Source organism: Protopterus annectens, chromosome 7.part1 (genome assembly GCF_019279795.1).
Source record: "Protopterus annectens isolate FY-2018-M chromosome 7.part1, PAN1.0, whole genome shotgun sequence".
NCBI classification, from domain to species: Eukaryota; Metazoa; Chordata; order Ceratodontiformes; family Protopteridae; genus Protopterus; species Protopterus annectens.
The window spans coordinates 522,918,944-522,935,848 of record NC_056740.1 but is presented as its reverse complement, the minus strand read 5'-3'; positions in this window follow the sequence as shown (position 1 = coordinate 522,935,848).

Here is a 16,905-nt window from a genome sequence, read left to right as displayed (position 1 = left end):
TTTAGGGTTAGGGCAATGGTTAGGTAAGGGAATGTATTTAGTTTGTGTGAGTGTTTTAGGGCTAGGCTAAGGGTTACATAAGGAGCAGATTTAGTGTGTGTGTGTGTGTGTGTGTGTGTGTGTGTGTGTGTGTGTGTGTGCGCATGGTGAGTGAGCTGTCTTATGTAGTGGTAGTGTTATGAGAAGAGCTTTATTTAAAGTAAGCTGCATGTTAGGGTTAGGAGCAGGGCCGGGGCAGGCTTCAGGTTATGGTTAACATGCATTATGAAGGGGGAGCAGGGGTCTGTAAGAGTATTAGCCTCCAAATCCTATAACTTTGTTTTATTTTGATACTCCTTTATTTCTCCATCCTCGACACTCTTTTTTTCTTTTTATTCCCTCTTTACATTCCTACCACTATGTATATTTAAATTGTAAAATATTTCCTACCATCCCCTTACATTTCTTTTCCTTGTCAAACAAATCCTTAAACAAAATCAGAGACACAGCATAAACAAATGGATTAATTAATCCTTAACCACTTTCATTGTTTTTCATATATAACATCCCTCTCTTCACATGATTTTTACCAATCCTAGATCTCCAAAAACAAAACAAACAAAAAAAAATACAGCCTGTGAGAGATCCTTCTATATATTCTTAGGAATTATACATACAATTGCTAAATAGCCAATTTCATTCAAAATAACCAAATTGATCAAAAAAAGTTTATTTTTTTAGACAGCTTATACACTTTCCGGAATCTTCCAATTCCTTTAATCTTATTTAGAAGGTCATTCCAATGCCCCTCAACAACCTCTTTTTATGAATCTTATCAATATGCTAATTTCATTCAAAAAAAACAAACACCTTCTATGTGTCTTTCTCAACCCGATCCCTTACCCTTTTCTTTACTATCTGAAGCTTCTTAGAAAACTTTTTAACATCCTAAATCACCTTTCCAATATTATTCCCCTTCGAATACCAGCTTTCATACTTAGTGTTCAACAACTTACAAAATATCTTTCTGACTATACATACATATCTCCTCTTCATTACTTATCTCCCGCACAATACTTACTTCATTCTTAACCACCTTAGCAAAAAAAAAAAGTGTCTTATCCTGTTTCTTAACCTCAAAACACTCTGCTTATAGAATAATTTATCATCTTTTTCTTATTTTTATCAAACGGGTTTTTTCTCAATTTAAAAAAATCAGAATTTACCTAATTTTTTTAATAATTCAGTATATATACTTAAAGAAATACTGTTGTCAGAAATCTCACACATAAGGTTTCTCTTCACATTTAATATGTCCCCATTACATCGGTGGTAACGTGTAGTGTGTTACAAATCTCACACATAAGGTTTCCCTTCTCATGTAATACGTCCCCAGTACATCGGTGGTAACCTGTTTTATGTGAGAAATCTCATACATAAGGATTCTCTCCACATTTAATATGTCCCCATTACATCAGTGGAAATGTCCAAAAGGTTTCCCTTTTTTATTTAATATGTCCCCATTACATCGGTGGTAACCTGTAGTATGTCAGAAATCTCATACATAAGGATTCTCTCCACATTTAATATGTCCCCAGTACATTGATGGTAACCTGTAGTATGTCAGAAATCTCATACATAAGGTTTCTCTTCACATTTAATATGTCCACATTACATCGGTGGTAACCTGTAGTATGTCAGAAATCTCATACATAAGGTTTCTCTTCACATTTAATATGTCTCATTACATCTGTGGTAACACGTAGTATGTCAGAAATCTCACATATAAGGTTTCCCTTCTCATGTAATATGTCCCCAGCACATCGGTGGTAACCTGTTGTATGTGAGAAATCTCATACGTAAGGTTTCACATCTCATTTAATATGTCCCCTTTACAATTGTGGTAACCTGTTGTATGTCAGAAATCTCATAGCTAAGGTTTTCCTTCTCATGTAATATGCCCCCATTACATCGGTAGAAATGTCATACAAAAGGTTTCCTTTTTTATTTAATATGTCCCCATTACATCGGTGGTAACCTGTAGTATGTCAGAAATCTCATACATAAGGTTTATCTTCACATTTAATATGTCCCCATTATATCAGTGATAACTTGTTGTATGTCAGAAATCTCATACACAAGGTTTCCCTTCTCATTTAATACGTCTCAATACATCGGTTGTATGTCAGAAATCTCATACATAAGGTTTATCTTCACATTTAATATGTCCCCATTACATTGGTGTTAACCTATAGTATGCCAGAAATCTCATACACAAGGTTGCCCTTCTCATGTAATATGTCCCCATTACATTGGTGGTAACCTGTAGTATGTCAAAACTCTCATACAAAAGGATTTACATCTCATTTAATATGTCCCCATTACAATTAAGGTAACCTTCTGTATGTCAGAAATCTCATAGCTAAGGTTTCCCTTCTCATGTAATATGTCCCCAATACATTGGTGGAAATGTCATACAAAAGGTTTCCCTTTTTATTTAATATGTTCCTATTACATCGGTGGTAACCTGTAGTATGTCAGAAATCTCATACATAAGGTTTCTCTTCATATTTAATATGTTTCATTACATCGGTGTTAACACATAGTATATCAGAAATCTCACACATAAGGTTTCCCTTCTCATATAATATGTCTCATTACATCGGTGGTAACCTGGAGTTTGTCAGAAATCTCATACAAAGGGTTTCCCTTCTAATTTAATATGTCCTCATTACATCAGTCGTAACCTGTAGTATGTCAGAAATCTCATACATAAGGTTTCTCTTCGCATTTAATATGTTTCATTACATCGGTGTTAACACGTAGTATATCAGAAATCTCACACATAAGGTTTCCCTTCTCATGTAATATGTCCCCAATACATTGGTGGAAATGTCATACAAAAGGTTTCCCTTTTTATTTAATATGTCCCTATTACATCGGTGGTAACCTGTAGTATGTCAGAAATCTCATACATAAGGTTTCTCTTCACATTTAATATGTTTCATTACATCGGTGTTAACACGTAGTATATCAGAAATCTCACACATAAGGTTTCCCTTCTCATATAATATGTCTCATTACATCGGTGGTAACCTGGAGTTTGTCAGAAATCTCATACAAAGGGTTTCCCTTCTAATTTAATATGTCCTCATTACATCAGTCGTAACCTGTAGTATGTCAGAAATCTCATACATAAGGTTTCTCTTCACATTTAATATGTTTCATTACATCGGTGTTAACATGTAGTACATCAGAAATCTCACACATAAGGTTTCCCTTCTCATATAATATGTCTCATTACATCGGTGGTAACCTGGAGTTTGTCAGAAATCTCATACAAAGGGTTTCCCTTCTCATTTAATATGTCCCCATTACATCGATGGTAACCTGTAGTATGTCAGAAATTTTATACAAAAGGTTTCCTTTCTCATTTATTATGCACTTATTATGTCAATGGTAACCCGTAGTATGTCAGAAATCTCATACAAAAGGTTTCCCTTGTCATTTAATATGTCCTCATTACATCTGTGCTAACCTGTAGTATGTCAGAAATCTCATACAAAAGGTTTCCCTTCTCATTTAATATGCCCCCATTACATCATTGGTAAACTGTAGTATGTCAGAAGTCTCATACAAAAGGTTTCTCTTCACATTTAATATGTCCCAGTTACTTCAGTGGTAGTCTGTAGTATGTCAGAAATCTCATAGAAAAGGTATTCCTTCTCATTTAATATGTCCCCATTACATCAGTGGTAACCTGTAGTATGTCAGAAATATCATACATAAGGTTTCTCTTCACATTTAATATGTCTCATTACATCGGTGGTAAAACGTATTATGTCAGAAATCTCACACATAAGGTTTCCCTTCACATGCAATATGTCCCCATTACATTGGTTGTAACCTGTTTTATGTCAAAAATCTCATACATAAGGTTTCCCCTTCTCATGTATTATGTCCCCATTACATCGGTGGTAACCTGTAGTATGTCAGAAATCTCATACATAAGGTTTCGCTTCTCATGTAATATGTCCCCATTACATTGGTGGTAACCTGTAGTATGTCAGAAATCTCATAGCTAAGGTTTCACTTCTCATGTAATATGTCCCCATTACATCCGTGGAAATGTCATACAAAAGGTTTCCATTTTTATTTAATATGTCCCCATTACGTTGGTGGTAACCTGTAGTATGTCTGAAATCTCATACATAAGGTTTCTCTTCACATTTAATATGTCTCATTAGATCGGTGGTAACAAGTAGTATGTCAGAAATCTCACATATAAGGTTTCCCATCTTATGTAATATGTCTCATTACATCGGTAGTAACCTGGAGTTTGTCAGAAATCTCATACAAATGGTTTCCCTTCTCATTTAATGTCCCCATTACATCCGTGGTAACCTGGAGTTTGTCAGAAATCTCATACCTAACATTTCCTTTTCTCATTTAATATGTTCCCATTACATTGGTGGTATCCTGGAGTTTGTCAAAAATCTCATACATAAGGTTTCCCTTCTCATTTAATATGTCCCCATTACATCAGTAGCAACCTGTATTATGTCAGAAATCTCATACACAATAGGTTCATAGGTTCATAGGTTCATAGGTTGGTACTAGGCTATCAGCCCTAGGGCCTATACAAGCCTAGCCATAACAATTCCCTGGCTATTTCTTCCCACATTATTTACTTTCCTGGACCCCTGTCTAGCAGGGCGACTGACGTGATCCTTGGGGTGAATTTGCTTTCTCCCATCCAATCGTCAGGGTTCCTCTTGAAGAGGTCCAAAGAGGCACTCTGCTTGACATGTATGGGCAATCTATTCCAGAGTCTGGGGAGTCTCTGGATCAGGAACCTATCCCTCCAGCATGTTTTGTTTATTGTGACTACAAGGTTTAGATCCCTGGAGCATGTAGCTCTGAGGGATTGGGATTTCTTTAAGTGTAGCATGTCCAACAGCTCTGGGTTTGACATGGCCTTGTATGTTAAGCAGAGATCGCCTCTGAGTAGACGATATGCGACAGAGTATAGCTGGAGTTTTTTAAGGCGGTCAGTGTAGGACATCTGCTTTAGGCCTGTGATTCTTTTAGTGAGGTATTTCTGAGGCCTTTCCAGTTGTTGCAGATGTCTTGAGAGGTACATACCAAATGGAGCGTTGTATTCTATAATGGGTCTAATGAGGGATGAGTACAGTGGGACAATGACCTCCTTTTTTCTGGATGAAAAGCCCTTCGTGATGAGGTGTGCCACACAGAAAGATTTCCTGACTGTTGTGGCGATGTGGTTATCGAAGGTGAGACCACTGGAGTTTGTCAGACATCTCATACAAAGGGTTTCCCTTCTAATTTAATATGTTTCCCTTCTCATTTATTATGTCCCCATTACATCGATGGTAACCTGTAGTATGTCAGAAATCTTATACAAAAGGTTTCCTTTCTCATTTATTATGCACCTATTACGTCAATGGTAACCCGCAGTATGTAAAAAATCTCATACAAAAGGTTTTCCTTATCATTTAATATGTCCCCATTACATCTGTGCTAACCTGTATTATGTCAGAAATCTCATACATAAGGTTTCCCTTCTCATTTAATATGTCCCCATTACATCGTTGGTAAGCTGTAGTATGTCATAAATCTCATACAAAAGGTTTCTCTCCACATTTAATATGTCCCCATTACATCGGTGGAAATGTTCAAAAGGTTTCCCTTTTTTATTTAATATGTCCCCATTACATCGGTGGTAACCTGTAGTATGTCAGAAATCTCATACATAAGGATTCTCTCCACATTTAATATGTCCCCAGTACATTGATGGTAACTTGTTGTATGTCAGAAATCTCATACATAAGGTTTCTCTTCACATTTAATATGTCTCATTCCATCGGTGGTAACCTGTAGTATGTCAGAAATCTCATACATAAGGTTTCTCTTCACATTTAATATGTCTCATTCCATCGGTGGTAACCTGTAGTATGTCAGAAATCTCACATATAAGGTTTCCCTTCTCATGTAATATGTCCCCAGTACATCGGTGGTAACCTGTTGTATGTGAGAAATCTCATACGTAAGGTTTCACATCTCATTTAATATGTCCCCTTTACAATTGTGGTAACCTGTTGTATGTCAGAAATCTCATAGCTAAGGTTTTCCTTCTCATGTAATATGCCCCCATTACATCGGTAGAAATGTCATACAAAAGGTTTCCTTTTTTATTTAATATGTCCCCATTACATCGGTGGTAACCTGTAGTATGTCAGAAATCTCATACATAAGGTTTATCTTCACATTTAATATGTCCCCATTATATCGGTGATAACCTGTTGTATGTCAAAAATCTCATACACAAGGTTTCCCTTCTCATTTAATACGTCTCAATACATCGGTTGTATGTCAGAAATCTCATACATAAGGTTTATCTTCACATTTAATATGTCCCCATTACATTGGTGTTAACCTATAGTATGCCAGAAATCTCATACACAAGGTTGCCCTTCTCATGTAATATGTCCCCATTACATTGGTGGTAACCTGCAGTATGTCAAAACTCTCATACAAAAGGATTTACATCTCATTTAATATGTCCCCATTACAATTAAGGTAACCTTTTGTATGTCAGAAATCTCATAGCTAAGGTTTCCCTTCTCATGTAATATGTCCCCAATACATTGGTGGAAATGTCATACAAAAGGTTTCCCTTTTTATTTAATATGTTCCTATTACATCGGTGGTAACCTGTAGTATGTCAGAAATCTCATACATAAAGTTTCTCTTCACATTTAATATGTTTCATTACATCGGTGTTAACACGTAGTATATCAGAAATCTCACACATAAGGTTTCCCTTCTCATATAATATGTCTCATTACATCGGTGGTAACCTGGAGTTTGTCAGAAATCTCATACAAAGGGTTTCCCTTCTAATTTAATATGTCCTCATTACATCAGTTGTAACCTGTAGTATGTCAGAAATCTCATACATAAGGTTTCTCTTCACATTTAATATGTTTCATTACATCGGTGTTAACACGTAGTATATCAGAAATCTCACACATAAGGTTTCCCTTCTCATATAATATGTCTCATTACATCGGTGGTAACCTGGAGTTTGTCAGAAATCTCATACAAAGGGTTTCCCTTCTCATTTAATATGTCCCCATTACATCGATGGTAACCTGTAGTATGTCAGAAATTTTATACAAAAGGTTTCCCTTGTCGTTTAATATGTCCTCATTACATCTGTGCTAACCTGCAGTATGTCAGAAATCTCATACAAAAGGTTTCCCTTCTCATTTAATATGCCCCCATTACATCGTTGGTAAACTGTAGTATGTCAGAAGTCTCATACAAAAGGTTTCTCTTCACATTTAATATGTCCCCATTACATCCGTGGTAACCTGGAGTTTGTCAGAAATCTCATACCTAACATTTCCCTTTCTCATTTAATATGTTCCCATTACATTGGTGGTATCCTGGAGTTTGTCAAAAATCTCATACATAAGGTTTCCCTTCTCATTTAATATGTCCACATTACATCAGTGGCAACCTGTATTATGTCAGAAATCTCATACACAATAGGTTCATAGGTTCATAGGTTGGTACTAGGCTATCAGCCCTAGGGCCTATACAAGCCTAGCCATAACAATTCCCTGGCTATTTCTTCCCACATTATTTACTTTCCTGGACCCCTGTCTAGCAGGGCGACTGACGTGATCCTTGGGGTGAATTTCCTTTCTCCCATCCAATCGTCAGGGTTCCTCTTGAAGAGGTCCAAAGAGGCACTCTGCTTGACATGTATGGGCAATCTATTCCAGAGTCTGGGGAGTCTCTGGGTCAGGAACCTATCCCTCCAGCATGTTTTGTTTATTGTGACTACAAGGTTTAGATCCCTGGAGCATGTAGCTCTGAGGGATTGGGATTTCTTTAAGTGTAGCATGTCCAACAGCTCTGGGTTTGACATGGCCTTGTATGTTAGGCAGAGATCGCTTCTGAGTAGACGATATGTGACAGAGTATAGCTGGAGTTTTTTAAGGTGGTCAGCGTAGGGCATCTGCTTTAGGCCTGTGATTCTTTTAGTGAGGTATTTCTGAGGCCTTTCCAGTTGTTGCAAATGTCTTGAGAGGTACATACCAAATGGGGTGTTGTATTCTATAATGGGTCTAACGAGGGATGAGTACAGTGGGACAATGACCTCCTTTTTTCTGGATGAAAAGCCCTTCGTGATGAGGTGTGCCACATAGAAGGATTTCCTGACTGTTGTGGCGATGTGGTTATCGAAGGTGAGACCACTGGAGTTTGTCAGACATCTAATACAAAGGGTTTCCCTTCTAATTTAATATGTTTCCCTTCTCATTTATTATGTCCCCATTACATCGATGGTAACCTGTAGTATGTCAGAAATCGTATACAAAAGGTTTCCTTTCTCATTTATTATGCACCTATTACGTCAATGGTAACCCGCAGTATGTAAAAAATCTCATACAAAAGGTTTTCCTTGTCATTTAATATGTCCCCATTACATCTGTGCTAACCTGTATTATGTCAGAAATCTCATACATAAGGTTTCCCTTCTCATTTAATATGTCCCCATTACATCGTTGGTAAACTGTAGTATGTCATAAATCTCATACAAAAGGTTTCTCTTCACATTTAATATGTCCCATTTACATCAGTGGCAACCTGTAGTTTGTCAGAAATCTCATACAAAAGGTTTCCCTTCTCATTTAATATGTCTCCATTACATCGGTGGTAACCTGGAGTTTGTCAGAAATCTCATACAAAGGGTTTCCCTACTCATTTAATATGTCCCCATTACATCAGTGATAACCTGGAGTTTGTCAGACATATCATACAAAGGGTTTCCCCTTCTAATTTAATATGTTCCCATTATATTGGTGGTAACCTGTAGCATGCCAGAAATCTTTATTTTATTTTATTTATTTTTTTTTGTTTTTGTTTTTTGTTTAGATTTTTTTATATTTGTCTCTTACTGTGCTGTTTTTTCTTATGTTTATTAACTAGTATATATAGTGGAGCTTTTCTCCTCGGGCCTCTGCTGAAAATGGACATATATCCAGCCAGACTAGCCCGGTCAACATATGTAAAATAAAATAAATAAATAAAATAAAATGCCAGAAATCTCACACAAAAGGTTTTCCTTTTCATTTAATATGTCTCCATTACATCGATGGTATCCTGTAGTATGTCAGAAATCTCATACAAAAGGTTTCCCTTCTCATTTAATATGTCTCCATTACATCGGTGGTAACCTGCAGTATGTCAGAAGTCTCATACATAAGGTTTCTCTTCATATTTAATATGTCTCATTACATCGGTGGTAACACGTAGTATGTCAGAAATTCCATAGCTAAGGTTTCCCCTTCTCATGTAATATGTCCCCATTACATCCGTGGAAATGTCATACAAAAGGTTTCCTTTTTTATTTAATATGTCCCCATTACATTGGTGGTAACCTGTAGTATGTCAGAAATCTCATACATAAGGTTTCTCTTCAAATTTAATATGTCTCTATATCGGTGGTAACACATAGTATGTCAGAAATCTCACACATAAGTTTTCCCTTCTTATGTAATATGTCTCATTACATCGGTGGTAACCTGGAGTTTGTCAGAAATCTCATATAAAGGGTTTCCCTACTCATTTAATATGTCCCCGTTACATCAGTGATAACCTGGAGTTTGTCAGACATCTCATACAAAGGGTTTCCCTTCTAATTTAATATGTTCCCATTATATTGGTGGTAACCTGTAGCATGCCAGAAATCTCATACCTAACATTTCCCCTTCTCATTTAATATGTCTCCATTACATTGGTGGTATCCTGGAGTTTGTTAGAAATCTCATACATAAGGTTTCTCTTCACATTTATTATCTTTCTATTACACCCTGCACTTTTTTATTAATGTAAACCAACAAAATCTCTTCTGCTTTTTTTAAATTTCAGATACTTTTTTGCCATAAGCAATGTTTAACTCTAGCTTGCATTTCTCTCAAGGTTTTATTTCTGCCTGTAATACATTTATTTATTTATTGCTTTTGACTGGTGAAGTCTGACTGTGGTAGCCAATTTTCAACAGAGGCCTTGGAGAAAAACTCCAAGAACAAAATCGGAAATTTTATACAAGAGAAAAATGTATGTTTATAATTACAGTATGGACATATGAGAACTGAAAGCCAGCTAATACTAGAGAAAAACTACAATAAGTAAAATATATGGTAAATTGGAGTACACACCAAGGTTTACAATGTCAAATTATAGTTTTACATTTATGGGCAGGATTAATAAGAGACATTAGATGTGGGAGATATGACTAGGAAGCAGAGAGAGAGGAGGGGAGTAAATGTGAGTAGTGAGTATTTTGTTAGGTCATAGAGAGAAAGAGAAAGTTGTAATGAAGTTGAGGTAGGTGTAGAAGGCATTGAGTATAAGCTGGAATTTTTCCAGATGGAAAAACTTGCCAGGCAGTAAGTAAAGACAGGAGAAGTGACAGTAAGGGTAAAGGGATAGAAAACAGTAGAACATTTACGCTAGGAATTTGCCTTGTTAAGGTATATAGGTGTAATGTAGGCATGTAAGGGCCAATGAAGTCTACCTGGGAAGATAAAAAAGAAGAGCCAAGTATTTTAAAGTGTTGTTTTAGCACTTCTTTGAATCTGAATAGCTTGGCTTGTTGTCTGATGGTGGCAGGTTTGATGTCCTCACTCTTGGCCAGTAATCAAGGAGCCTGAATCCTCACCGTTGACACTGGAGAAGAATGTTCACCTGGAACAAAAATCGATGCACCCAGTACTTCCAGATGTAGCTCTCTGTATCAAGCACACTTTCCCTTAACAGCACACAGGGAACACACTCATTCCAGGGTCTGGGTTTCTCTATTTGTCTTCCTCCAGGTCATCATTATGACTCCCCACTGGCACATATAGTTAGAGTTCAGACCTCAGCCGATTGTCCAAGCCAAGTCCTCCAGCACCCTCTCTGTGAAACCAGTGCTTCATGTCCCTGATCCAAGCAGCTGACACACACACACTCTTTGAGATTTGATTTTCACACACACACACACACACACACGCACACACGCACACACGCACACACGCACACACGCACACACACACACACACACACACACACACACACACACACACACACACACACACACACACACACACACACACACACACACACACACACACTGGAAAGGCTGGCACAGATTTACTAGCTATTCCCCTTTCTGCCCAGACTATAAGGTAGTTACAGCTCAATAAGACACTCTAAATCCAGCTACTCTAAGGCTCTAGCAAGGCTACCCAATTATCCTGAGTGAAATTAATATTAATACAAATGGTAGTTTGACCAACAGCAAGGCTTTCAGGAGTGTCCAGAGCTGTCCCCAAATATATATAATTAATCTTAGAGATTAAAATATTCTCTAAAAGACCAGCTATGAAGAAAAGTTTAAATATATTTAATAATAAATAAGAAAAGAACATGGAAATACTAAATATCTAGTTACAATAAATGGCAGAGTTTCAATCATGTGGACAGGTTCACACAGCTGCAGAAAAAACAATACTTAACTAACCTCACTGTTTTTCTGACTGAGCTAAAGAATTATCATTCCCTTGTTACTTAATAGAGCAAGGCAAGATGAAGTAGGCGAGAGAGCCTTCTTTGTCAGGTTACAAAAACAGAGTGCTATGAGACTTCAGTCTTACCTGGTATTAAAATATAATTTTTAGTGATGGATTAGAGAATGACATCACATACATCTGGTCATCTGACTTCTGGTTCCCATGTTTACCCCCTTGGCTAGAAGCTGTCAGGGTTTAGCATATATGTGTCAATAACAGATAAACACAGATGCACAGATCCTTGCTAAGATCTGCTGCAGTTCCTGGAAGTCATAAAATAATTTCAAACCTCCACCCTTCCAGAGTAGCAATTAGTTCACCCCAATGACAATGCAGGACACTTCCTAGTACAGACGTTTTTGCCTTGTGCTGCATTGAGAACTGTAAGATATAATGTTTATGGCCTAATCCAGGTAATTTAATTTCAAACTGTTTTCAAAGTTTGAGATTAACCTCTTCTTTTCCAGAATCTTCTGTTAAAACATATACATTTAAACAGTTACAATAATGCATGCATATTTCTTTTTCTGTCCAGCAGGACACATTGTTGGTACATTTTTAACAAAAGCAGCTTTACAAATACATTTTTCAAGACAAGTATCTGTACAAATCAGTTTGATATATAAATGGCATATCATTCTTTACAAAATTCCAGTTAACAGTGATGGCGTATGCTACACATCACTGCCCTACATCTCCTGGCATAGCTGGCAATACCTCACTTTGTCACAGTAGGGATAGAATTCCAGATTTAGGAGGCATATATTGAGTACAAGCAGAGACCAGCAGAAGTGTGGCTTTTAGTTATGGTTAATAGGGACTTGTCCATGGAGCATAGTGCTTATGCAAGGATGTAAGGTTCTGTTAAGGCTTGGTGTGCAGGACAGTTTTGAGAATTATAGATAATATTATGAACAGTTGCTAGGCGGCCGCGGTGGCGCAGTGGTTAGTGTTGCTGCCTCACAGCAAGAGGTTCTCCGGTTCAATCCTCGGCTGGGGTGCCTTCTGTGCGGAGTCTGCATGTCCTCCCTGTGGTCGTGTGGGTTTCCTCTGGGTGCTCCGGTTTCCTCCCACATCCCAAAGACATGCTATAGGTGGATTGAACACTCTAAATTGGCCCTAGGTGTGAGTGTGTGCATGTGTGTGCCTTCTGTGGAAGGTTGAGCATTGGGCTGGCAACTCAACAATGTAAAACTCCACTGCCAGTCATGAGCAGACAGGTGATCTTCTGTGGCGACCCCTAACCAGGAAAAGCCAAAAGAAGAAGAAGAATTATGAACAGTTACTAAATGGTTAATAGACAGATAGTGTGGAAGTTGTAGGCAGTGGTGGGATTGAGCAGATTGATTAGTGGTGAATTTAGCTACCTTGTTAAAGCATTGTTCAGCTTTTGTTATTAGAGATTGCAGAAGGTTGGTATAGATCAAGGCTGCATATAGTAGTGAAGGTAGGACATATGCAGTGTGATCTTTGACACTGATAGTTAAAAAGTGTTTGTTACTATATAGGAGTCCATTTTTTCCCTGGGTTTTCTCAATAGCTCGTTGTATCTGAATATCAAACTTTAGGTGGTTATCTATAATAGCACCAAGTAGCTTTGTGTGGGACACAAGTTTGACAAGAGCATTGTTTGGTGAGGTGATGCAGATTGTGGTGTGAAAACTTGGATTTCTTAGCTATCACCAGGCAGTAAGAATTGGTGAATCAGCTTTTTGGGTCTTTTCCTGAAGTTCTTGGAGGGACTTTGCTGTGGTCATCAGTGTCGTATCATCAGCGTTCTCAATGAAGTTCTGTTATTAATAGCAATGTCATCATGATTATCATTAATCCCCCTTTACCTGCCTTTTTTTATATGGGTTCAGGATGTTGTGTAAACTGTCACCATCTCTCTCAATTCTTTCCTCCATTTTTCAACATGCTTTCCTGACTGTAGCAGGTCTTCTGTCACACAAACCATCCACCTCTTTCTGCAAATGGAGTAACTTTGACTTCTACTTTATCTGACCCATTGTGTGCATCCTACGACCTGTCTCAAGCACTTCATCTCCATCACCTCTAGCTTTCTCAACTGCTCTGCCTTTACTGCCCAGGTTTTTGTATCATACAGAAGCACCAGTGACACCACTGTTTTTTTATACCTTACTTTTCAGCTTCTTTGCTAGTCTTCTGTCATACACTACACCTGATATTCTGTGCCAGTTGGCTGCAGCCCCTCTGATTCTAGCATTGACCTTCTCATTCAGACTTCCCTTCTTCTCATCCAAACCTCCCAGATACTTGAAGCTGTTAACCTGTTCCATTATTTTTCCTTCTATCTCACTTCTCAGCTTCTTCTGATCTGCCTCAATTTGCTGCTTTTACACCTGTCTTAGCTGTACTCAGTTTTATCCCATGTGCCTTCAATTTCACATTCCATTCACCTATCCTTTGCTGTAATTCTTTCCCAGAGTCTACCTTTAATGTCACATTGTCTGCATACAGCAACTTTGTTGGTCTGTCCCCTTCAGCCTGATTTCTAATGTCCATCACCAGTATGAATACAATGGGCTCAGAGCTGATCCCTGATGCACATCCATTTCCACTGGGAACCCCTCTGAGAGTCTGAAAACTGTTCATACTTGAAATAAAATAAACCAGGTTCTCCAAGGGACCAGAACTCATATCCACAAAGTCTACTGTCCATACTTGAGTTATTGCATCATTGTACACAGCCTGCACTAATTCTACCAGTGTTTCTGGGAAGTCAAGCCACCACAGGACTGCCCAAATCAGCTTTCTGGGAACTTGTCTTATACTTTCTCCAACTCCAGGAATCCCCAGTTGGACTCTTTCCTCACCTCTAGCTTTTTCTCATCTTTCTGTCTCACTGCAAACATCAGATCAGCTGTGCTGCATTCTCATCTGAATCCAAACTACTGAACTCCTATCTTATGCTCTATTATTCTGTGTATTCATTTATCAATCACCCTCTCCAGAAGTTTCATGCAACGCGGTAGGAGTTTAATACCTTTCTACTGGCCACTATAGTGCTTATTCTCAAGTCATCTGGGATACGCCTTTCTCTCCATACTGCTTTAAGTTCCCTCAAGAGCCATTTCTCCCCTATCTCACCCAACATCTTGATCATATCTGCTGTGACCTCATCTGAGGCTACTGCCTTCCAGCTTCATTTTTCTGCTTTTCTTACTTCTAATAGGGTGGGCTCTTCCTCTTCTTTCATCATAGGCTGTGTCTGGGGCAGTACATCTTCTGTGGAGTTTTCTTCATTCAGAGGTTGCTGGAAGTACTCCTTCCATCTGCCTTTGATGTCATGTGGACTGGTGAGTAGGTTGTTATAAAAGGTGTCTGACTATCTTCTTTATTTTTTCTGTCTTTGCCTTGCAAACTCATTGAGTTTCTTTTTGTCATCTACTGAGCCACTTTCCCAGAAACTGGTACTGGGCTTCTGATGCCTTGTTCTTTGCTATTGCAAATTTACTCTTAGCCTCTTTGTTAGCCAATCAATATTCCCTCTTGGCCTGGTCCATTTTTTTCTATCTCCCACTTTTCTTTTGATTCCTGAAATTCTGCATTCCACCATCAGCTTTCCTTGTGTACCTTTCATCCATAACTGGCTCGGCCGCATATCTTTTCTATGGTCCCCACACATGCTGTTTTGAGGTGCTGCCATTCTTCTTCAAATCCACCTATTTGCTCTTTCTCCTGAAGTGCTAGAGCTCTGAGTAATTCCTTGAACACTACAGTCAACTTCCAAGTCTTCAGCCTAGTCTCTGTTGACCTTAGAGTGTTCTATGACCACTGCTTGCAGCAACCAGTGGTTTATGCTGTAGGCTGACTGTTTCACTGGGGGTGACTTTACAGTCACTAATTCTACCCCAATGCCCTTTCCATACAAGGATGAAGTCAACCAGAGTTGCATGTTGGCCACTTTTGTATGTGATCGTGTCTCTCTTGCTGAGGCATGTGTTGGCTACCATCAAGCCATTTACCAGACAGAAGTCTAGAATGGCCCCTCCTTCTTTATTACTTTTGCCCCACCCTTGTTGACCTAGGCAGTTCTCATATCCTGTTCTGTCTTGATATCTGCATTTAGGTCACCCAGTATCAACACCAGTTCCTGTTGACCTGCTTTATTCCTGTTGCCTCTGTTTTTTAAGATTGCTTGAATAAGAGCTATTAATCTGAGGGAAGTGGTGCTTTGGTAATTTTTACTTATTTTCTTTAACATTTGTCAACCAGGAAAGTCTGACTTGGAACAAAGCCAATTTTCAGTGGAGATCTGGGAAGAAATGCTCCAGATGCATTTCTTTGTAACATGGGAGAAAACTGGAGCACCCAGAGGAAACCCACAAGAATGCAGGGAGGACATGCAGAATCCTCACAGAAGGCACTCCAGCCGAGAATCAAACTGAAGAACCTCTTGCAGTGAGACGACAATGCTACCGCTGCACCACTGTGCCATCCAATTTTGGAGAAGAGAGGAGGGATGAGTAGTGGCCCCTGAATTTGGGTGGATAATTCTAGAGGGGGTTAATAGTTTGACAGAGATGGGTAAGGGACAAGGTATTTGGGGTTGTATCTATGTTTAAAACAAAAGTTATATAGGTAGCGGTTATATCGTTTGTACGAGATTTTTTGTAAGTGGATGTAAGACTGTTGAATGAGGTGAGGAGAGATGCTATGGAGAGTGTGGTTCATTGGTAGAAGTCATTAGTGATGGTATTACATATGTGGATGTTTGTTTTGCATAAGGATGAATGGGATTTGGCAGGATGAGTAATCGAGAACAGGATGCTCCTGAGCAGCATGGTAATATGTAATAGTGAGTTCAGAGGTAGCAGATCACAGAGTGGAGGTTGATTTAATGGAGATATGAGATATAATGAATGTATAAGTAGGGGAGTGGAGTACAGAAGACAGCTTTCTTGGAGGTTAGAATTAGATTATGATGGAGACAGAGAAATTAGGGTATAAACAAGTGGTGTCTGAGGGTCTGAAGTGCACTGATACCAGAGGACAAATAATGATGGAACATAGGGAGGGTTTTGTATTCGATGTGAAAGGGTGTGAGTTAAGGGAACTACAGTATCGAGTGGTTCAAGAAAAATACTGCTTTAAAGAGAGTTAGGAGCTTAGATGAGGTGAAGATCTTAACCATTATGCCAAACCCACCCATAAAAGATGGGATTAAGGGGAGATATTATTATATTTTTTCTCTCTATAGTTGCACCATTACAATCATTGTAATCATGGATCAGTGAGAACAGTTTTTCAGTTT